This window comes from Pogona vitticeps, chromosome 2, assembly GCF_051106095.1.
Source record: "Pogona vitticeps strain Pit_001003342236 chromosome 2, PviZW2.1, whole genome shotgun sequence".
NCBI lineage: Eukaryota > Metazoa > Chordata > Lepidosauria > Squamata > Agamidae > Pogona > Pogona vitticeps.
This window is the reverse complement of record NC_135784.1, coordinates 156,776,765-156,799,648: the sequence shown is the minus strand read 5'-3', so window position 1 is coordinate 156,799,648 and position 22,884 is coordinate 156,776,765. Positions and strand designations below refer to the sequence as shown.

The following is a 22,884-nucleotide window of genomic DNA, read 5'->3' as shown; positions in this document are numbered from 1 at the left end:
TCCCCTGGCCCAGTCTATGCTGGCACATAGTTTGGTGCCCAATCAACCATGTGCCTTTTTGGAAATCTTCCAAGCCAATGCTTGCCCAGGCCTATGCTGGTGTTTGTGTGTTCTAGATCTCCGGGGAGAGCAAAGCCTCACTTCTATAAATAGGGAAAACCAAACATCTTTGGGTAGGGGTTACACAGCACCTTTGAATTATTTCTGGCAAAATGGTTTGCCCACATCAAGGCCAGAGAACCCAAGAAAAAGCAGGAGACAGAGGTTACTTTGGCAGTGACACTACTGCAAGGACAAGAAAAGAGAAACCAGCGTTTATGGGGGAAGAAAGACAGACTTTAATGTTCTTAAGTAAACCACCCAAAATCCACACCGGAATGCAGGCGTTTGTCTGCACAAACACACATGCACATTCAGCCCTAGTACAGCCCTGGTTTCAAAAGGCATGGGAAGAAATGTAGAGAAAGTGAAGCCCAGGTAGTATCCTATAGTGACAGAGGTCTCTCACTTAGTGGTTATACAAAAATGGTAAAGACTAACTATTACACCCTGGTGACCTCACTCAAGAGACCCCCCCCCCCAGCATGTGGCATACACAGGAGAGATCTTGGGTCATACCATGGGGATGAAGTTTTTAGTCTTCTCCTTTGGAACTGGTTCAGCATCTTCCTTATAAGGTGTTGATATCTTTGATTCCTTTTCTCCACTTTTAATTGCTTGACACTGTAAAAAAGAGAGAATTTGTTAAAGCTGTATGAATGCCGGTTTTAATATGAAAGATCTTGGGGTGGGGATGGGGTTACTGCTCTGCCCGATGAATGCCCCAGGGCTCTTTGCTCTACCCTATCATGTCCTTGGAAGTAAGTCCCAGTTTACAATACAGGCCTAAGGACAGTGCACACATCTACTCTGCAGCATGCTGTTTGAGACTCTTGATTTAGAGTTATCTAGATCCATGCTCATGTTCTCATTCTGAAGAAAGAGCAGTAGTCTTGAGCAATTCTTGACTGTGATTTCTTTCCCTCATCCTTACTTAGGCTGTAATTATATTTTTAAGAATGAAGCAGTGTACCTTGGGCCAGGATGACTTTTCCAGTTTTTAAAACTTTTTCTTTCTCTTTCTTTCTTTCTTTCTTTCTTTCTTTCTTTCTTTCTTTCTTTCTTTCTTTCTTTCTTTCTTTCTTTCTTTCTTTCTTTCCTTCCTTCCTTCCTTCCTTCCTTCCTTCCTTCCTTCCTTCCTTCCTTCCTTCCTTCCTTCCTTCCTTCCTTCCTTCCTTCCTTCCTTCCTTCCTTCCTTCCTTCCTTCCTTCCTTCTTTCTTTCTTTCTTTCTTTCTTTCTTTCTTTCTTTCTTTCTTTCTTTCTTTCTTTCTTACAACTCATCCAAATATTCTGGGTTTAATCCAAGCAGATCTAGAGCCCTGGTTTTTATCAAAAGAATTAGAAAACATGAGCATAGCAGCTACCTCTTGACTAATATTTCTGTGGCTCAGTGAAAAATGAGAACTTTATCCACTGTTGTCTTAAAAAAAACAACAACAGCCAATTTCATTCGTGATGTATTATTCAGAGATATAGGAGTTACAACTGAGATGGATAAAACATGCTTTGGGTCTGGAATACATTGGATACACACTCCTAAACGATAAATCTAAATATGCTGTCTAAATGAGTTTGTCCAAATATATAATAACAATCTTAGAGCAGCAGAGCTGGAAGGGACCCTGTGGATCATGGAATCCAGCCACTGTCAAGGAGGCACAAGTGGGGAATCGAACTCCCAGCCTCTGGGTCCACAGAAGAGACCTAAACCAATGAGATATCCATATCAGATAATTATTTCAACTCCTACTTTAATCAAGGACAAGCAGCAGGTCAGCTTGCTTTGCTTTGTAGTTGAACATTGCTGGGTGATGGTGGTAAAATCTCAAAGTATAAAGTATCTTAGACTTGGGTCTATTTTGCTTCCAGTTCCAGTTCCAGATTCTTGATTCTGTGATTCCACATAAGATAGAGAATGGATCTCAGTGAAGCAAAATGTACCGTGCCACTAGTAACTGCAGCCATTCCTCTTTTGTGACAAAAACGATATGCCTAAAATGAAGAAAACAAAAGTATCTCAGAAATTTATGTTTCAAAAAGTCAGTACGTGAGGGACATAGACTGCAAATGCATTTTCCAAGCAGGCATCCAAGGAGGTGTTAAGTCTGTTGAAGCAAAATCAAGGAATCTTGTGGTATCTTTAGGACTGATGAATGGCATTTGGCACTTTACTGGCTGGATAGCTCAGTGGTTTAGGTATCTGGCCGCAGAAGGAGAGCTCGGGCGTTCACTTCCCCATTGTGCCTCTTGTGAGCAGAGCCAGCCTGTGTAGCCTTGGGTACAGTCCACAAACAGGGAAGGGTAAACCACTCCTGAGTATTCTCTTACCTGGAAAGCTCTTTAAAACATCCGCAAGTCAGAAGTGACTTGATGGCACATGATGATTATTATTATATTTTGTAGACTGCAGCCCTCCCCCTTTTCTTGATGCATGGAGTACAAGATTCAAATACAGGTTTATATTCAAGTGGTCCTGGCTACGGGGTGGGGACAGAGTGAAACAGAATACAGAAGATGGGTGCCGCATATTTAATTATTTGCAAAACTTAAATAATGGAGACATTTGTTTTGTCATGCGCTGGGTATTGTCTTACTAGGGATAAAAAGAATGTACAGCCTCCCCACCACCACCTCAACCCAAATGCTTTCATATGCAGGACAGAAGGAAAATGTGATGTTGGAAAGAAAAGCAAATGGCCCATATCTTGTTAGCTAGCCACAATGGGGTTGATTCCATCAACATACATTTTAATTGCCAAGAGTTCAGACACTGGCTTGGTTTTTAATTACCATGCAGCAGTTGTATGATTTTGCACATGCCACCCCAAAAACAGAGCTCACTTCTTGTGGTAATTTATGCTGATGGTGTAAGAGAGATCATCAGATTCTGGTTGATAATAGTTGAATGTGGAAGATACGGAAAACAGGCAGATTCATCTCTCTAGTCTCAGATCCTGGAGTGCTGAGTTAGGCACCGATGGTTCCTTTTTCTCCTGACCGGCTTCATCTTTAACACGTGGATGGCAACAGGCACAATATGGTCCTTTTAATGCTGAGAATAGCTTTATCTGTTGAGTTCGGTCAGTGCAAAAAGGAGAGCATTTAACTTTCTTTCTTTCTTTTTAAATTTTTTTGAAGACTTTACTAAGCATAATGAATTGCATATTTGGGATGGAAACAGTCTGAAGCTTAAAAATTGCATGCAGGAGAATGTGAAGCTGACAGATTATATCCTTCCCACCAATTGGCTATATAACTGATAATGCAAACTCCTTAAAGCCCTGTGTTACATAAGGACTTTGATGAGACACAGCCAGGAAACCGTAGGCTTGATCTTTTCAACCCTTGATTCTGTATTGTGAATATTCTTGCTATGAACGGATATAATGGGCTGAATTTTAGAAACACTGTTATTCTCTCAGCAGAGAAACTCCCACTCTTATCCCCAGGAATGCAGTGCAGGGAGAAAAAAGTCATAGGATGATGGAGGATGGCAATAAGACCTGGAGCTTCATAAAGTGGTGCAAGACCAAGACAATGTTGTGTGTCTTTGTGGGCCTGAAAGCTGGAAGAAAGGTGTGAGAGTGTTGTAAATGAGCACATTTTGTCACATTGCCTAATGTAATTCCTGTTAAGGTCTACCTTGGCTATTAGAAGCTTTAGCTTAGCTTAGCTCTTAAACTGGAAGGTATTAAAATAATTGAACATATATGAATAACTGACTAATCACTAAATACACTATGCTAATCATTGATTATACTATAGCAACACCACAAAATATAAGCCATGATGAAAGACAAGCAAATGTATTAGTACCAATGTAGACAAGAAAGATAGATAAAGGTTGCTAACGGGCAACTAATCTGTCTTAAGTGATTGTGAAGAGATATACAATTAGACACACTTGACTGTTTACTTATAAACCACTTGTGTAATTAAATGCTTGCAGGACTGAGGTGAATGGAGCATGAAGCTAGTCAAGTCTTTCTACTTCAGTTTTATTGATCTTCAACATAAACAGTTGTAAAAATTATGTTTACTCAGTAAACAAAGCAAAATGACAAGAGGGTTAAGGCTGCTCTTTCGACACACTTGTCGAGACATTTGCAGTACATTTCTTGACCTCTTGTTTTAAAATTGGGAGCCAAACATCCTGAGGGCCAGCTGTCATTTCCCTGAAAAGGTCACTCAATAATCGAGTCTGAATCTTCAAACTTCAGAGTCAGGATTGATGGGCAAAGACCTTTTTTTACCATTGATCGTTAATTAATAGATGGCTCCTTTTCTATTCACATCTGTTTGTTACTGAAATTATCTGTCTCAGTTTCTTCCTCTGCTTGCCGTCTCGCTTCCCCTCACCCGCCCCCATTCTGTGGGACAGAATTAAGGAATAGCAAATGTTTAATAATGAGGAGTGAATTTTTATCCTGCTTTCTGGAGTGGCTCCAATGCTTCTTCTATGAAATATGTTTCCGTGCCTTTATCAAAACCATAACATAGAGGGGGACTTCCACAATTTAGAGCCTTCTTGAAGTCTTGGACTAGGCTGTGAAATAAGAGAGGGTAAAACACCATTTGCTTAGACATTGTCATGCTCCCCCCCCCCCGATCTGGACTGAATACCTACAAGGCAGGCATGGACAACTTTAATGTGCCCAGGGGCCAGTGTTTTGGCCAGGGACCCCTGAGGGCCACAAAGACTGCCAAAAAAAGGCTCAGTAATGGGGGGCACATGGAAATAAACTGTAGTGTTGAGGCGTACAGTCCTAGTTTTGAAAAATGAGTTTTGGGGGTGCTAAACAGTGCCCTGTGACTATTTAGATGGTGATTTGGAACTCCTGGAGGCTTCTGGAAGCAGCTTTTCAGTTGCTGCAGGAGGGCTGAGGGCCATGGGAACAGCCTGGGGGAGGGGGGTTGCTCTTTCCCCATTCCTGCTGCAAGTGATTATGACAAAAAAAAGAGAGAACAGGAAATGACCTCACAAGATTCCAGAGGAAATGGTAAGATAATTTGCTCTCATTGACAAGATCTACACCTGATTTTGACTATGCTGCTTTTGCTGCAGCAGCACTAAGCATGCTCAGGAAGTTAACCACACGCACAGCAGGAAAACATGGAGCAATGAAGAGTCATGCCACATTATTTGTGTGCATCATGTGAAGGACTGACATTGGGCGCCCAACAGCCCTTTATATCTCTGGTGTAGATCTGGCCTTTGTCAGCTGGCTCTTGCAGATGGAGGTTCATGCCACCTTTTAACAATGGGATAGAGGTTTTACTCTGAGGAGGCAGTGCCCTGTGTTTATGTGTTTCAGAGGCAACCTTCACCATCAAAGTAGTCCAACTGCTGGAGTGCCATTTGAACTAAATAGCTGAGTTAAATCCAGTCTTGTTCTCAAGGAAAGGGGGCACTGAGTTTGGGAGGCACCTAACTGAGAAGAAGGTCCCAAATTCTTCATTCGTCATTCCAGTGGTGTAATCCCCATTTGGTGGAGTGGGTGGGTGAGTGGGGACTCGGCGGTGGATAGCTCAGGACACACACAGAGAGTCAGCAGAGTTTTAACTCAGGTCCTTGGAGGGGTTTTGCACTGTAGTTGAAGAACAAGGTGGGGATATCTATTGGGATACGGGAGACACGCAAGGAGCCTCCCTGAAGAATGTGGGCCATTTGGGCATCTCCTAGGCCACTGGTTCCCAACATTGGGCCCCCAGGTGTTCTTGGACTGCAACTCCCACAAATTCTGCCCAGCACAGTTAGTGGTGAAAGTTTCTGGGAGTTTCAGTCCAGGAATGTCTGGGGATCCAAGGCTGGGAACCATTGGCCGAGTCAATGAGATCATTCTGTCGATTGATCCTTTCACTCCGAAAGCACCTTTAGGATTGCTTGTGACACAAATGAAGAAGGGCAGCTTTGACATACTATAGCTCCCATTACCACCAGCCAACCTAGTTGCTGGCCAAGCTGCGTGAGAGCTGTAGTCCAAAATGTCTGGAAGGTGGGTGGACAGCTTGCAGGAAAGAGGTTGCCAAGTAACTAATGGTTAAGCAAGAGGGGGGTGTCCCCCTATGAAAGTTATAGAAGAGTTTAAGGTTATGTCTTATAACATAGGCAGAGATAGATGGAGGGTTGGCAGGGAATCTGCAGCAACAGTGATAAATGGCAAATAAATAATACATATTCTGAAGCCCAGCTCGAATGACAGATGCTTCAGAGTTGAGCAAAAGTTGAGTCCTGGGAAGACTGAAGTAAGGATGCAGTCAAAATGAACAACAACCCAAGAAGCTCTTCAGCCAGAGACACAAGAGGTGTCCAAGGAGTATTAGCTGTGAAATTTCAAAACAACCCTCCAGCAAATACACAGTCTACACAAAAACCAATTTCCTGGTTTTATGCAACATGAGCCAGCATGAAATAGGCTTCACTCAGGTCTTAAACTGGCAGATTTTGTTTAATCATTCCGGCTTCCTGTTTTGGAAGGCAACATTTATCCTTACAGTGTTAGCAGTCTTAACTTCTCTCTGGTGTATTTGAATCTGCTTTGTTGCAAGGCAGTGTACATGGTAGATGAGGTTATACTGTAAATAAGCAGATAATGGTAATTGTGATTTCATTTCAAGAATCATACATAACGTTTCTCTTAGGTGTACATATTTCATCCCAGTGAACAATAAATGTGGGTAACGATGCTTATTCTTCATGGCCTCTGTGAATGCACACAATTGGGTTATTCTGCACCTGCGCAGGACGTTTTGGAAGTTTCTAGTGCTTAAAAATGTGATAATGAGACGTTCCCCCGTGGAGCACATGCTCCGCCCTCCCAAAGTCTCATCAGTTCCTTTTTACTGCCACTTCAGTAGGATGTATTTTGGAAAGTTAGAGCAATACACAGTGAGTATTTCAATCTTCCTAATCATTCTATAATAGATTCCAATCAATTTTCTTTTAGGTTCCCCTGTGATTATCAACTGTTTTTCCACATTTGAAGTTTTTTCTCTTCCTGCATTTTTTCTCCCCCCCCCCAATGGCCGGTTTCTCCTTCTTCCCCTATTTTTATGCCCCCCAGGACCATTCAAATGGTGCGTCCTTTGCACCAACAAAATACAGCTAACAGATGGGCACGATTGTTGTTTATTTTGTCTGGGAGAACAACATCAGACCCACTCGTGCCCTGAGTGTAAAAAACTCACCAAAACCAGCGCTCAAATTACGATTACAACAATTACAATCTTACCTTTGGGAATGGTCCCTCAATCTGACCATGAACCCGATGACGTTGCCAACTCCTAAAGAGACAGCTCGCTCTGAAATGGCTTGCTCCATATCAAGCATGACACCCGTTCCATCTCATCAAAAAGAACTTTTGGATCCATCTTCAAAGTTGGGCTTGAATCCCATCTCCAGAGTTCCGACCCATTCTGACGAGACATCTAAAAAGAAGAAGGATAAAGTCAAGATAAAAACCCCCAAAGAAAATGACAAAATCCACTCAAATTGACCCTCCTCAACCAATGATTCCATCACCCATTCTAGAAGAATCATCTCGAGAGGCCCCTGTTTCAGCTTCAGACAGGGATGATCCTACTCTGACACTGGCCCAGGCTACAGCTTCTATTGCTAGTCTGTCACCCAGTACAGGCCTGTCCCCGGCTGATGTGCAATCCAGCCCGGCCTTGGCCCATTCAAGCCCTTGTTCATCAGGGCGGGCGAGACCTGTTCAGCCTTCAGAATCGGAGTCATCCCATCATTCCCCCCACAAGAATCAGAAGAAAAGACGACATGTCTCTCCGATCCAATATGCCCCTTCACATAGAGACATATATTATTACCCTGAACCGCTTCAATACCATACCAGAAATGACTTTAGAGACAGGCATCATCATTATGATCCTTATTATGCAGAAGCATTTGCTGAACAGGCTTACTATGATGAGCCCAGGAGAGTTTGATATGCCTCCCCATCATGGTATTCACCTTCCCTGTCACCATCGCCACCACAACATCGACCCCGATCAGTTTCCACTTACACAGTATCGACCCCTCAGTCTTCGATGCCGACAAAATCTGAACTCAAAAGGCCTCTCCAGTTACCAGAAGTTCAGGTTCCACCGAAATGTACAAAACAGTCAAAACACCATACCTCCCTCCACATTGCTACAACTTACAGGGCCCTCCTCCCCCACCCTCTGATATGGAACAACAATCGGTACCGGCTTATACAACTCTCCAATCACTACCACTGACATCAACCATGAGATCACACCAAAAGAGAGGAAAGTTTGAAACTCAACAAAACTTGGCTCCCAGCTCTGAAAAATACAGCGTGCAAAAGGTCAACGAACTCTACCCAGCCACAAGGACTGGGGATCACTACACACAAAAGACCAGCTAATGACACCCATCAACCACAGTGACAGATAATCTCTCCTTATCACAACAATACACCCACAACAAGACACACTAATCACCCATCTCCTGAAAAGGACAAAAGCCTATCTCACAGCCATAAATACTCAACTCCCAAGCAAGCTACACCAGAGCACAAGAGTGCTGTCCTCTGAAGATGCCGGCCACAGAGACTGGCGAAATGTTAGGAAGAACAACCTTCAGAACATGGCCAAAGAGCCCAAGAAACCCACAACAACCATGATAAAGGATTTCTTTTCTTCCTGAGCCTGCATAAATTACATCAGTAATTTTCATGAAGATTTGACAGAAGGAGGTGGAGAAGGACCTCTGCCACCTTGCTTTAGGGTTTTTAAGAGTCTATACTTGGAGCTGTTTCCTTTATGTTCTGGATCTCGTTAGTTGAAAAATATATCTGGGGCTTAGGTCCCTTTGGCTTCAAGGAGACCTTTGCACCCTTCCTTCTTTTTTGAAGCAACTCCAGGATGTACAAATTGTAGTATCACTTTTGGGCTGTGTTTATATCACAGATGTTCGACGGCCGAGATATGGGAAGGTTGTCTGTTGCTGATCCTTCTACCCACCCCATCCCAAAGTGTTATATTGTCACTGGGTTGGTTTTTTAAAAAATTCTACAATGCTCTCCAGACTCCGAGTCCTTTCCCCCAAAAGGTGGAGACTTTTGTCTTGAGAACTGCATTTGTACATTCATCTCCTGATGAACTGTTTATCTTTGTTTTTATGAGGGCACCTCATAGCAAGCCAGCCAGAGACAAGAATGGAGTGTTTCTCTTTTGTGTGCTTGTGTGGAAAGGGGAGCGGGGGGGGGGCAAGGTGTTTATACCTCTCCACTTCATTCTATATATCATACATGTGGGACTTAACCCTCTCCGTCTGCCTGTCTCTCCCAGCGGTATCTTCTGCAATAAATCAGCCATGTTAGTATTTCCTTGGACAAAGCTCCACTTGGCCAAGAAAAGGAACACAAAGTGGGGGGAGGAGGGGGTCACCTCCAGCGCAACACACAGAGACAGACAGAAACACATTCAGAAAGAAACATCAAGAGTCAGCAAAAAGAAGATTCATTTTTTGCTTTCTATGTGGCCGGAATCGTAATTGGCATTTTATGGGTAAGTGAAATTGCATAGATTGCAGCAGCAAATTGCTGATAATTAATGCAGTACTTGTTGTATTCTTGGTCACACACCCTATTCAAACAACAGGCACAGAAACAGGAAGATGACATGCATTCAGCTGTACGGAATGTGACCAGCATCTTGTTAATGAGTGGTAGTTCACATAGGAAGGCAATGTGTCTTCATTTCAGCTATAAAGGGAACAGCCAGTCAGAAGGATGTCATGCTTACCCAGTTTCAACTATGCATGCATAGATTGCCACTAGGATTCATATTTGGAATATATTTCTTTCACCGTGAAGCTAGTGCCTAAGGTGGCTAGAAGCAGACTACTGTATATCACAAAAATCTGCCTTTGGGGACAGGCCTTCTCAACTCATACCTGCCACTAAAGATCGGTTGTGTGAAACATGCTGGCATGATCTCCTTCATCGTGGCCCTGTTACATATACAGGTGAATACACTCTACCTCCCTGTGCTCATTCTGTACAGAAAGAGAACATATGAATTGTGTATAGGGAGTCTCTATTTCTTTGTCTAAGGGCTCCTATGCAAATGGCACCTTGGACACATGGAGGGAAGACTACAAGAATAAATTGAACTCAATCACCATGTTCTTTTTCTGCATGGGATGATTGCCTTCTATTGGTCAAGCATGACAGAGAGAATTAAGGCTCAAAGAATTGGGGGCAACAGTATGGAACCTTCAAACTCCCTCCAACAAAGTCCTCTGAAAATGATTAACTGATCAAGTCTCAGTTAACCAGTAATACTCAGTTAAGCGATAATACTTCACAACTCTGATGCTGGCAACAATTTCTACCTCACACCACTCTGTAGGCACCTGTTTGGGTTTTATGGATGTTCTGATCTCCTTGTATAATGGACAGGTGGCTGATTGAACAAGGCAATGCTGGATAATTAACTTAGTGTTTTAGGTACGTATCTGGATGTGCAGCCAGAGGTTGGGAATTGACTTACCCATTATTCCTCCTTTACAGGGGCTGGACTTGACGATCCATGGAGTCCCTATCAGTTTTGCAATTATAACATTATTATTAGATTATTCTCTCTGTTTCTCTCTTTCGCCTGTCCTTCTTTTTCTTAAAAAAATGCATTGGTGCCAACACGTGTTAGCAATCCCCACTCTACAGTTGTTGTTTTTTTCAGCATATCTTTATAAGATGGCTCAGTAAGATTGGAGACTAGGGCCTAAAACCTGAAAGGGTTTCAGAATTTCTACAAGAATTTGATCCAGGAATTTTAGATGCCTTTCTGTTGGTGAAACAAGAGACAAAATCTGTTCTGAGACACACACATCTTGGGTTACTGTTTTGGTAAAGAATACTGTAAACCAATAAAGTAGTCTCATGTAAATCTATAGTTCTTCATCGTGGTCTTCTGTGAATGCACACAAAGGGTTAATACCAGCGCCAGCGTTGGGCCTCTCGGAACGTTTTCTAGCTGCAAGAGAAAAGTAACAATGTTTAGGACTACCCCTACTGCGCACGCCCAGCCTAACCGTCCCTCAGTTCCATTTTTCCGCCTAGCGGTTTGGAGCCTCTCGTCTTAGCTGCGTTATTGCGATCTATCTATCTGATTTTTGGCTTTTGACCTCAGCTTCGCTCACGGACTACCCTAGCGCTTTTTCCCTTCAACTTGACGACCCAGTGTATTTTTCTGGCTTTACTCGGACTGATTTCGGACTGCTCTGCCTTATCCTTGGACTTGTCGTTTCGGTTTCCTTACTGCCCTATGTCCCCTTCCGGGCCGTTCAGCAGGTGTGTGGTGTGCGACCGCAAAATTCCCCATCAGGACGGCCACGATACTTGCCTGTATTGTTTGGGGGAGTCGCACAATCCTAAAGCTTGCCCACACTGCAAAGCCTTCACTAAAGCCGCTCTCAAGGCTCGCCAACAGCGCCTTAAACTTCATCTGTGGGAATCAACGTTGTCTTCCACGGCGCCCTCGGAGGGGGAAATGGCTTCCACTTCTCGAGCAGCTCCTGTTCAGTCAGTCGTCTCTAAAGTTTCCAAAATGTCGAAAAAATCCGCGTCGTCGAAATCGGCCGCTCCTGCTTCGAACCCTGAGCCTCCGGCTCCGAAAGCTAAGCCGTCGAAATCGTCCAAAGCTAAGGCGGCCGCCCAGCTTAAAATGACATCCATTCCACTTTCTCCGAGCTCGGGTTCCATCCCATCGCCGATTCTTGAGGAGTTGTCGAGGCGCTTCGGGGCCTCGTCCGAGGCACCCGCGCCTCCTCCTGCTCGACGTACTGAAGTGTTACCGCCTTCGGGAAGGTCTTCCCCGACACCGAGCCAGTTAGTCGCTGTCACTACTGGCCTCGCTTCTGCCCCACATAGCCCTTTTCCTGCGGGCCAGGGGTCGCCTCCCGTGTCGATCTCGTCCGTACACTCGGACTCGAGATCCCCTCGAGAGAAGATACCTCGATCACCTGTGCGTTCGAGGTCGAAATCTCCTCGAGGCAAACGTTCTCGCACGGAGAAGCATGGCTCCCCAAGTCGGTCCCCTTCCTCCGGCCGCTCGAGGTCGAAGTCTCCTCGACGGAAACGATCGAAGAAGAGGCATCGAGCTTCCACTCAGTCCGACTCTGGCGATCGCTCGGACTCGAAATCCTCTAAGCGTAAACGCTCTAAGAAGAAGCACCGTTCTCATCGACGTCGTAGCAAGCATCGACGTCGGTCCTCTTCTTCCCGTTCAGCGGATTCCGACCGCCCTAAGCGTCGTAAACACCATCGACGTCGGCGCGACCATTCGCGGTCTCCTTCTTCGTCGTCGACATCCGCATCTCGAGACCGGTACCGCAAAAAGATCCGGTACATATATGTGTCTTCTTCTTCGGAGTCGACCCGCCCTCGACGCCGACGCCGGGCTATTCGAGCCAAAGACCACCCTCCTACGGTACCGGTTGCCCCTCCACCGCAACCGGCCCCTTCCACCTCGGCGCCATCCGTGGTCCCAGTTCGACCCCCAACAACGCAGGTCGGCATCGAGAAGCCCCCTCCAAAGAAGAAGAGGGATGTCTTCTCCTCTGATCCAGATGAGGTGTCCACGGAGCGGTCTTCTGACTCCGATCAGGAGCAACCCCCACCCTTGCCACCGCATGATTTACCTCCGGGTGATCTGGTGCTTTCCGATACTGGCGATACTCACGCTCCTTCTCCATCTGAGGTTTTTTCTTCTTATTCTCAGATGATGTCCAGGCTTGCCAAGACGCTCAAATTGGACTTGAATCTCCCTTCCCCTCCGGGAGAGGACTTGTTCTTTGGGGACATCAAGAGGGACAGTACCGCTCCCCCCAGTATAGCCTTTGTGCCTGTGGTTATGGAGGCCATCAAGGAGTTCTGGGCTCAGCCTGCGACTACACCTAATGTCCCTCGTCGCACAGAGCACTTCTACAAGATTCATGGGGCTGACACTCATTTTCTGCTCAAGCATCCCATTCCAAACTCACTCATTGTTGAGACAAGCTGTTCAAGGCCTTCGGCCAAAGCCCATGTTACCCCAGTTGACAAAGAGGGTAAAAAGCTGGAACTCATCGGCAGGAAAATCTACTCCCTTGTCACCTTGCTACTTCGAGTCATAAATTATCAAACTGTGTTGGGAGCTTATCACAAACAGTTGTGGCTCAAGCTTTTACCGGGGTTGAAAATGATACCTGAAGACACCCGGCAAGCTTTTCTTAACTCCTATGAGGAAGCTCAGACGGTATCCAAGTATGAACGTCTTTCCATCAGACATGCAGCAGAAATCTCTGCCAGAGTCCTCATGTCTGCCATCTCTATCCGGCGCCATGCTTGGCTCCGTTCTGCTGACATAATGGAGGACGTCAAGTCAAAGGTTGAGAGCCTCGCCTTCGACGCTACCGGGCTGTTCAACGAAAAGACCGACTCCCATTTGGAAGACCTTCACAAGGCTAAGAGAACTGCTAAGTCCTATTCTGTTCAGACTCAATCTAGACAGCGACGCCCTCAATGGCGTAAATCTTATGGACAGTATCAATCTTCCCAGCAATACCGTCCTTACAAGCACCTACCTCAGCAGCGCTCTGGCCAGTCCTCTTCTTCTGTCCAGGGTTATCAGGGATACCGCCCTCGTCCTCCCCATCGCCGCCAACCCTTTAAGCCACCTGGCAGGAAACAAAAACAGTATCTTTGACTTTCGGCCCCCCGTTTTCACCCATTCACCACCTACCACCCGTCTTCAACCGTTTCTTCACAACTGGTCTGTCATCACAAACGACACTTGGGCTCTAAAAATTATTCAGCACGGTTACCAGCTGGAGTTTATCAGATCTCCTCCGCTAGGTCTCATAACTCATTCTCCCTTCGATTCCTCACTAGAGGAAGAAATATCATCTCTCTTGGAAAAAGATGCCATCTCTACAGTACCACCTCGCGACATACAATGCGGGTTTTACTCTCGCTACTTCGCTGTCTCAAAAAGCGGAGGAGGCATAAGGCCCATCCTCGATCTAAGACTCCTAAACACTTACCTGCGACCCAGGCGGTTTCGGATGCTCACCTTAGAGTCCATCATGCACTTGCTGAAAAAGAACAACTGGTTCGTCCTTATAGATCTAAAGGACGCATACTTTCACGTCACTATTCACCCCGACCACCGCAAGTTCCTTCGGTTCATCTTTCAGGACACGGTCTACGAATTCCAGGCCCTACCATTCGGTCTGTCCACAGCTCCCCGGACCTTCACCAAGGTCATGGCTCCGGTGGCAGCTTACCTTCGTCTCAGGGGCATTCACGTTTACCCTTACCTGGACGATTGGCTCGTAGTCTCCACCTCGCGAAGGCAATCCCTGAAAGACACAAAATTCATCCTGTATCTTCTCTCCAATCTCGGTCTCACTGTCAACAAACAGAAGTCTCATCTCATTCCCTCCAAAACAGTTCAATACATAGGGGTCTGTTTGGACGCTGTAAAGGGTCGAGTCTTTCTTCCCCCAGAAAGAATACACAAGATTCGACGAGCCATCAGGAAATTTCTTCCCGGTGCTCGGGTGACAGCCCACCACGCCCAACACCTCCTCGGCCTGATGTCGTCTACGACGCCGGCGCTCGCGCACGCTCGCCTCAAACTCCGGTCGCTCCAATCTTGGTTTCTCACCCTTTTCGACCCCATGATGGACAGTCAAAGGAAACGACTTCGTGTCACCCCGGAGCTCACCAGACAGCTCCAGTGGTGGATGTACACACCCCATCTCACGGTTGGCCGGCCCTTTCGTCCACTCCGTCTCACCGTTCAAGTTACAACGGACGCCAGTCCGTCCGGCTGGGGGGCGCACTGCGGGCGTCGCTCCATTCACGCCCTCTGGACGCCACAGGAAGCCATGTTCCACATCAATCACCTGGAACTGCTGGCGGTTATCAAGGCTTTCAAGTCCTTCCTTCCTCTCCTGCACGGCCGCGGAGTTCAGCTGGTGACGGACAACACTACCACAATGCATTATGTCAACAAGCAGGGAGGAACCCGCTCTCATTCACTCCTGTATCTCTCCATCCTCCTTTGGGAATGGTGTTACCGTCATCATATCTATCCAGTGGCCATCCATGTAGCCACGGAGGACAACACACTTGCGGACACTCTGAGCAGGCTTCATTATCAGACTCACGAATGGGAGCTGAACCCTCTGGTCTTCCAGGACCTTTGCCGCCAATGGGGGACCCCAGTGCTGGACGTGTTCGCATCCCCTCACAACGCAAAATGCTCCCGGTATGCGTCCCGGGCAGGTCTCGGTCACCACTCGCTCGGCGACGCATTCATGATTCCATGGAACCAGGGTCTCTTGTACATATTTCCACCGATCCCGTTGATACAGAGATCCTTGATCAAACTCCGACGTTCAATGACTCCGGCCATTTTCATTGCACCCTTTTGGCCTCGCCAAGTGTGGTTCCCCACTCTAGTCAGCATGGCTGTGGACTCAGTAACCCTTCCGATGTGGCCGGACCTACTGACCCAGGAAGCAGGCGAAGTCCTTCACCCCGACCTCGACACGCTCCATCTGACGGCGTGGAGGATCGTCCAGAAATTCAGGAGGTCTTGACCAACGCCATCAAGCCCTCCACGTCTCGCTTGTATGCCTACAAGTGGAAAAGCTTTCTGAAATTTACCCAGCAGAGGGATCTCGCCTCTTCCCCTGTGTCTCTGTCTACACTTCTGCAGTATCTCCGTTACCTCTTCGATTTCCACCTGTCTATCTCTACTATCAAGGTGTACCTGGCTGCGGTTGTCTTCTTCCAGCCCAGAGCTTCTCCCTCTTCCCGCTTTTTCTCCCATCCCACTGTCAGGATGTTTTTGAAGGGTCTCTCTAACCTCCGACCTCCCGTTCGTCCTCCACTCCCTCAGTGGTCCCTACATTTGGTTCTGCATGCCCTATCCAGACCCCCATTTGAACCCATGGCTACCTGTGACGTCAAGATGCTTTCTTTAAAAACGCTATTCCTGGTAGCTATTACCTCTGCCCGTCGAGCTAGCGAGCTGGCAGCTCTCCGTCATGACCAACCTTTTCTCCAATTTTTTAAGGACAAGGTTATGCTTTACCTGGACGTCTCCTTTCTTCCGAAGGTGGTCTCCGACTTCCACGTCAATCAACCGCTTATCCTGCCAACTTTGTTTCCGTCTCCGACTACTGACGTTGAACGCATGCTCCACATGCTTGATGTTCGACGGTCCTTAGCCTTCTATGTGTCCAGGACCAAAGACTTTCGCCTGGCCAACAGACTCTTTCTCTGTTACTTTGGCCCAAAGAAGGGCTGCCCGGCCTCGCCGTCCACGCTCTCTCGGTGGCTCGTATCGACCATCGCCCTCGCCTACGAGCTCAACCACAGAGATCCTCCACAAGGACTTAAAGCCCATTCTACCCGGGCTGTAGCCTCGTCGACTGCCTTACTCCGCGGCGTTGACCTGCCCGACATCTGCCGGTCCGCTACATGGTCCAATGCCTCTACCTTCATAACCCACTATAGGTTGGACGTGAGGGCAAAAGAGGAGACCAGATTCGGGAGGGCAGTGCTAGCATCGGCTCTTCAGTGACAGCCCACCATCCGGTTAGTAAGCGTGCTAATCACCCTTTGTGTGCATTCACAGAAGACCACGATGAAGAAAGAAAGGTTACTTACCTGTAACGATGGTTCTTCAAGTGGTCATTCTGTGAATTCACACAATCCCGCCCGGCCTCCCCTCTGTCTGTCTGTCACTGGCATCTCTATGACTCGAGGGCCTATGGCGGACAAATGGAACTGAGGGACGGTTAGGCTGGGCGTGCGCAGTAGGGGTAGTCCTAAACATTGTTACTTTTCTCTTGCAGCTAGAAAACGTTCCGAGAGGCCCAACGCTGGCGCTGGTATTAACCCTTTGTGTGAATTCACAGAATGACCACTTGAAGAACCATCGTTACAGGTAAGTAACCTTTCTTTTTAGAGATTATTTAAAGCTCTTCCCCTACACTTGTACTATAACAAGTTGTTGAAGAATCATGTCTTTATTTTTAAGGATTGGATTGCATTTTTCTTTCATGGCATTGAAATGGGGGAAGGGAGGGAGGTTGTAAATGTAAGTTTGAACTTCTTTTATCTATAAGCCAATTGAATTATTAGTATGCTGGATCAGACCACCTATGGATTGTACCTTTAGCTACATTAAATACAGCCATTCAGTAAGATAAACAGGTGCCAGGAATTTGTCAGGCCATGGCCTGGATATCCTCAATGTATCTTTAAATTCCAGATGAAGCAGGAAACAAGGGGGCTATGGCAGTCTTTTAAAGGAGCCCACCAAAGTTATAGCTTGCATTAAAAAAAAACACCCGCTTGATGGACTGGTTGAAGAAAGGAGAATTCCTCAGGCAGGGCTGCCCCCCCCCTTTCATGGTGCTTCCTCAGGGAAGTTATTTCTGGCTCACTCAATGAACCTGCAAGTGATGTCGTTCATATGTACAGCTCATCCTAATATCCCATTTATCTGAAAACATGATGAATTGCATGATGGGAATATATACAAAGCAGGGCCAAATCTATCATTATACAGGGAACAAATGCCGCGGGGGCAGGCGGAATGGCAGCAAGATGTCACCCACTCAGCCAGCCAACCTGCCCATACTTTCCAGCCTCTTTACCAGAGGCAGAGAGGCTGGTGGCTCCACCGTTTCTTCCTTTGCTACTGAGTGTATATATATCCCTGGGCTTCTATGCCTCTCTCCCTCTGTGTGCATACATATTTCCTACACACTGCTGCTCATCACCCCTGGATCCCTACAACTGCACAGTTCCTTCTGCACCAACAACCACACGGGCACCAGCCATCCCTGGCAGGTGGGCACACAGATCTTGTCATGTGGATGGTGTTCTCCATACATTGAGAATCGGGGGGGGGGGCTCTGCCGTCTACCTCTGGACTTGTCTGGGCCAGCAGACATTTTCAGCCCGAGGGAGACAGTGTGCCCCTTCTGGCAAGCTGGTCACGTAGGAGCCAGGGCATCCCCTCCCCTCCTTGTTCCCCCTAATGAAGCATGACTGTAGTAAACCAGAGCTTTTGATCCAGCCTCTTCTCATCCCTTTCAAGAGAAAGGGAGTCTTTGTCCCACTGCCCCTCGTAACTACTATTATTTTCTTTGTATCTAGAGTTACCTCTTGAGTGTATTTATTCATCAATACTGAAATATTGGCACACCCACCCACCTTGCATTATAACACTTTAATTCTGTGTGTGTATGTGGGGAGATGTCAGCTCCCCAGAATCCCACATTTCTGTTTTGTGGAAGACTGCTGTTCAGAGCACAGAAGCAAGAATGGGAGAGAACGGAGAATTCTACCCACTTTCACATAATTCACAGCTCCCTGTGTTCTTGCCCTGTATATGATTTTTCTGCGTGGGCTCTATGGCCCTTGAAACTCACATGGCTGACAGAAATATGGGAGTTGCAGTTTTCAGAAGTGTGCTCAATGGGAGATACTGTATCTGTTACACCAGCCGTGACAGGAAGCCTACTTTTCTTTAGAAGTTGGTGCTATAGGCTTCCAAACCTAACCTGCTGGATTATTTATTAATTTAACTCTGGATAAATGAATAGATTCTGACCCATGAAGGGACGTTCCCTGCAGATCCCTATCTGGTGGGGGTTCAAATTCCCGGCAACCGATTCATTAATTCTAAGCATATATCTGTTGCCCCAGACTCCAGCTGGTGGTTCTCTGGGTTCTGGTACAGTAGATAGTATTTGGCTGGCTGGCTAGTTCTGTGAGTTGTGTACCTGCTGTGGAGCCAGAGTCTAGGAGTTCAGTTCCCTACCGTGTCTCTCAGAAGAAGAGACAACTAGCCTTGGGCAAGTTGTGCAGTCCTAGGGTGCCCCCAGAAAAAAAGGAATGGCCAACCACTTCTGTATATTCTTTATGTAGAAAACCCTGAATCAACATGATGGCACATAGGTATCATTGCAGAATAGCCACTCTAGCCCTTTCTTCAGGTATTATGACTGAATCCAGATAGGGCCAAAAAGACAGTGTGCATGTGTAGATGCACCTTTTCTTTATATTCCCATCTTATCTGGAAGTAACATAGATCTTTATTATCAGTGCTCCTGATCCTGGAACTGGTGTGAGTTCCGCTGAACATGCTCACAGGCACAACTACGAGCCTACCTATTACAGAAAGGTCTGAGAGATTTCCAGGTGGACGAGGGTGGGCAGGTGGCGTCTCTCTTTATCCCTACCCCCCCTTTTCGCTCTAGGTGGATTTGGACAGAACATCTGAAGGATGGGTAGATTAGATCTCAGAAGCCCTGAAGTCGGCCTCTCCCTCGTGCAGAGGAAACTGTGTCAGCTACTCGGCCTGCCTGTTTGCTTTACTGCTATTATTTCTCCAGATCAACCAACAGAGGATGCCAACATATAGTAGTACAAGGGTCCCATAGGCATCTGGCTGCACGGCCAGAGGGTGGGAGCTCCATTCCCTATTGTGCCTCCTTGACAGGGGCTGGACTCAATGATCCCTAGGGTCCCCACCAGCACTGCAGTTCTAAGATGATGATGATGTACAAATAACTTTTTGAGGTATAGCCCAGATTTATCTCATCTCCAAGAGAACTACAGGAAACGTCGTATCCGGCCTTTGCTTCTTCCGGTGACTCTGGCAAAAGGTTCCTAGTGCCGGATTAAGTCCAATCACAACCAGCCTATGCCTGTTTAAAAGGCGTGATTTTATGCATAGACATCATGCCCATATTTTATTTATCATGCATTAGTCAGTGGCTGCTGAGTGTATCTATCCATCTTCAGGCTTCTGCTGGTATTTTTTTTTCCTGAGGCCATCTACAGGTAGGATTGTCTGAATGTTTTAGGTATGGGATTGGAGAGAGACTCTAGAAACTCTTTAGAAACTTGGCTTCCTTGTCGATCTAGGCCTGTCATTATATGTACTGATTTTTCATTGTTGAAAGTGTTGTTTAGCTGAAGGCAATGCCACCCATTAGGGGCAAATGAACATTGCAGGCAAAGATATTTCCTGGATTTAGAACAGTTCCTTTTTTTTTCCTGGACAGTTTCCGGGATCTCCAGCCAGCATAGTCAGCGGATGCTGGGACCTGTAGTCCCAAGAAGGAGCCCATTAGAAGTCCCAGTTTCCATTTGAAATCGACTTTGGGTGTAATATCAGGTGTAACCTCGCTTTTATCCACACTCTGCCCTGAAGGACCGTCCCCTGGGGCTGGCTCTGGCGGCAGCCCAAGCCCCTAGCCGCCGGCTTCGTCTCCCACCGTCTCCCGCCCGAGACCAGGCTCCGGGACGTGTTCTCCTTGCGATTCCGAAGGGAGGGCCAGTCCAGGGGCGAGACGCGGGGAGGACTCAGCCCTCCCCTGAAAAGGTTTTCCTCCAGTTATTATCCCATCAACGGCCCCTGGGCAGATCGGCCAGTAACTTAATCGGGGACAAAATCCCAACATTTGCTCCGTTGAAGTTCACCTCGTCAAAGCAAAACGACGGCGAAAAAAGCGCGCGATCGGCGGGGAGAGACTGACAGGAGGGACTTCTTTCTAATGACTGTAGGATTCCCTCTTTCTCTCTCCCCCCCCCCCAAATCCCGCCTTTCTCCTCCTCCTGCTTTTCTTTGCCTATCAGACTCTTCCCCCCCCCCCCCCGCGCATACCTCTTTTCCATTCACATTCCCCCCAAGCCGAAGTTGGCGCCAGCATCACAGGCCTGCCCCGGTGTTTATGTCATGGAGACGGAGGACAATATTTCAGTGTGGAGCCGAGCCACGGGAATCCACTCTATAAAGCGCGTCGTTTCCCCCCCCCCCATTCCTCGGATCAGACAGCCCTTCCCCTCGCTTCCAACACCCCAGGGAATCGCCTGCAACCCCTGTGTGCTGAGTCCCGCCTAGTTTTACACACACACAAACACACACACAGAGAAAGCAAGCGTGCCAAATCGGTGGAGCCGCCTCGCCTTCCCACCTCGTGTTTCACATCTCCTCCCCCGCCGTAATGAAAGGACTCAATTAGCAGCTCCCGGGGTTGGAGTTCAATTGCGAGGGAGCGGGGAGGGGAGGCAAGGACTCTGGGGCTCTTCCCTCCATATTCCGAGCCTCTGCTCAGGATGCAAGGCAAACAATGGGGCCGGTGGGGGCGTGGGGGGGGGAGGCGATCAAACAGCCTGGCGGGCCCATTGGGATTTAGAGTTAACGGCCGGAATAATGGGTGTCTTGCTGCCTCCGCCAGAAATGCTCGCCGCCACCTTCTCCCTCCCGGTCCGCCTCCTCCCCGTCCCACCCGGAGGAAGACGCCACCACCCAGCCAGATCCTGCTTGGGAATCGGAGGATTGCAAAACCCGTCCTGGCTGTATATGTTGGCCGCTCAGGACGCCTGCACGCCTGAGGACAAAATGAAACCCCCAGGGATGCCCGCTTTGGTGGGACAGGCATACATCTCCCTCGGTGACCAGACGCCAGTCTGTCATGGGAAAAGTGGGTGGCCCCACGCGCGGAGCTTTCCCCTCTGTACGTCTGAGAGACTGCCGAGACTGTGCAAGATTGCTTTTAATAAATATCCCTTTCTGATTAAAGTTGCAAGCATACACAAAAGTTTCTTCTGCTTTCCCACCCCATACCAGCGCTACCCTTGGGCAGAGTCGGCAGCCATCCTCTCCAGCCGATTATAGATGACTGAAAGGGAGCAAATTGTCCAGGATTTCTTTTTATTACGATCCTCTCTTTGGAGGCAAGGGGGGAGGTTGTGCTAAAGCTGAGGAAATGGGCTGGTGGGAAGTTCTCCCTCGTGTGCCAGAATAACCTGGCGGGCTGTGGGCACCCTTTGCTTTTCTGCTCTACCCAACATCTCCGTCTGGCCTTCCCTGTCCCAATGGGTGCCGGGTAATTTGACACGGCTGCTCCCATTGTCATCATCCTCATCATCGAACTGCAGAGCTGGAAGGGTCTGTTTGGATCATTGTGTCCAATTCCTGTCAAGGAGGCACCTTGGGGAAATCCATCGCTCCCCCCCACATCTGGCTCTGCAGCCAGATGCCTACACCAGGGAGACCTCTTCCATAGCAGCCCCTCCATCCTGTAATCAAAGGTCTAAATCTGGTTGCTAGTCTCAATTAAAGTAGACTATTAAATCAGCATTTATGTAAAGTTAGTTGATGCGGTGGGCCTATTTTAGCTGGAACAGTTGGACTTTACCCAGGATCTTTAGGAAGCCTATTCACAGTAAGCCCAAATCAGCCACCTTGAAGTAGCAGCTGCTGCTGTATCTTGCCTGAAGGAAAAACCAGGTGGATTGCAGTAGTCACTCTCCAGATGTGTTAGATTCACCTTCCACTGGCTGTGCTGGCTGGGAAGTAGGAAATGGTAGCTCGTCACATCTGGAGGCCACAATTTGGAGAAGGAGAACAAGAGGGGAAGAGGACTCTGATCGGCAGCTATCAGTAACAATGGCTGGTGCCAGTGCCCTTCTGTCCTGTTGGTGGTCTTGCCATGGGACTCTCTGATCATTCATTACGGGAACAGAATCCCTTGTTCTAATCCATCTGAGCTTTTCTTATGACTTGATTTTCTTAAGCATCTTTTTTGGCATTTGACCATGTAGTCACATCCTTAGTCACACTGCTATGCAGATATCATGGTTTCTTTCAGAAGGCCTTTTTTTTTTTTTACATACAGTAATGCTAAATTCAACTACATTTACTGGAGCTTTTCAGCATTTGAATTCAGTACA

The 22,884-nt window shown here is 47.3% G+C and overlaps 1 long non-coding RNA gene across 1 annotated transcript; it reads right to left on the bottom strand.

Annotated features, from left to right (window-relative positions):
- Nucleotides 1-448: 448 nt before the first annotated feature.
- Nucleotides 449-20,972, bottom strand: LOC140704622 (uncharacterized). Its single transcript, XR_013541557.1, has 5 exons — nucleotides 20,813-20,972; nucleotides 7,333-7,528; nucleotides 2,429-3,168; nucleotides 1,073-1,419; nucleotides 449-723 (listed from the first exon to the last, which is right to left on the bottom strand). It is a non-coding gene; the product is annotated as an uncharacterized LOC140704622 (long non-coding RNA).
- Between the last annotated feature and the right edge of the window lie 1,912 nt (nucleotides 20,973-22,884).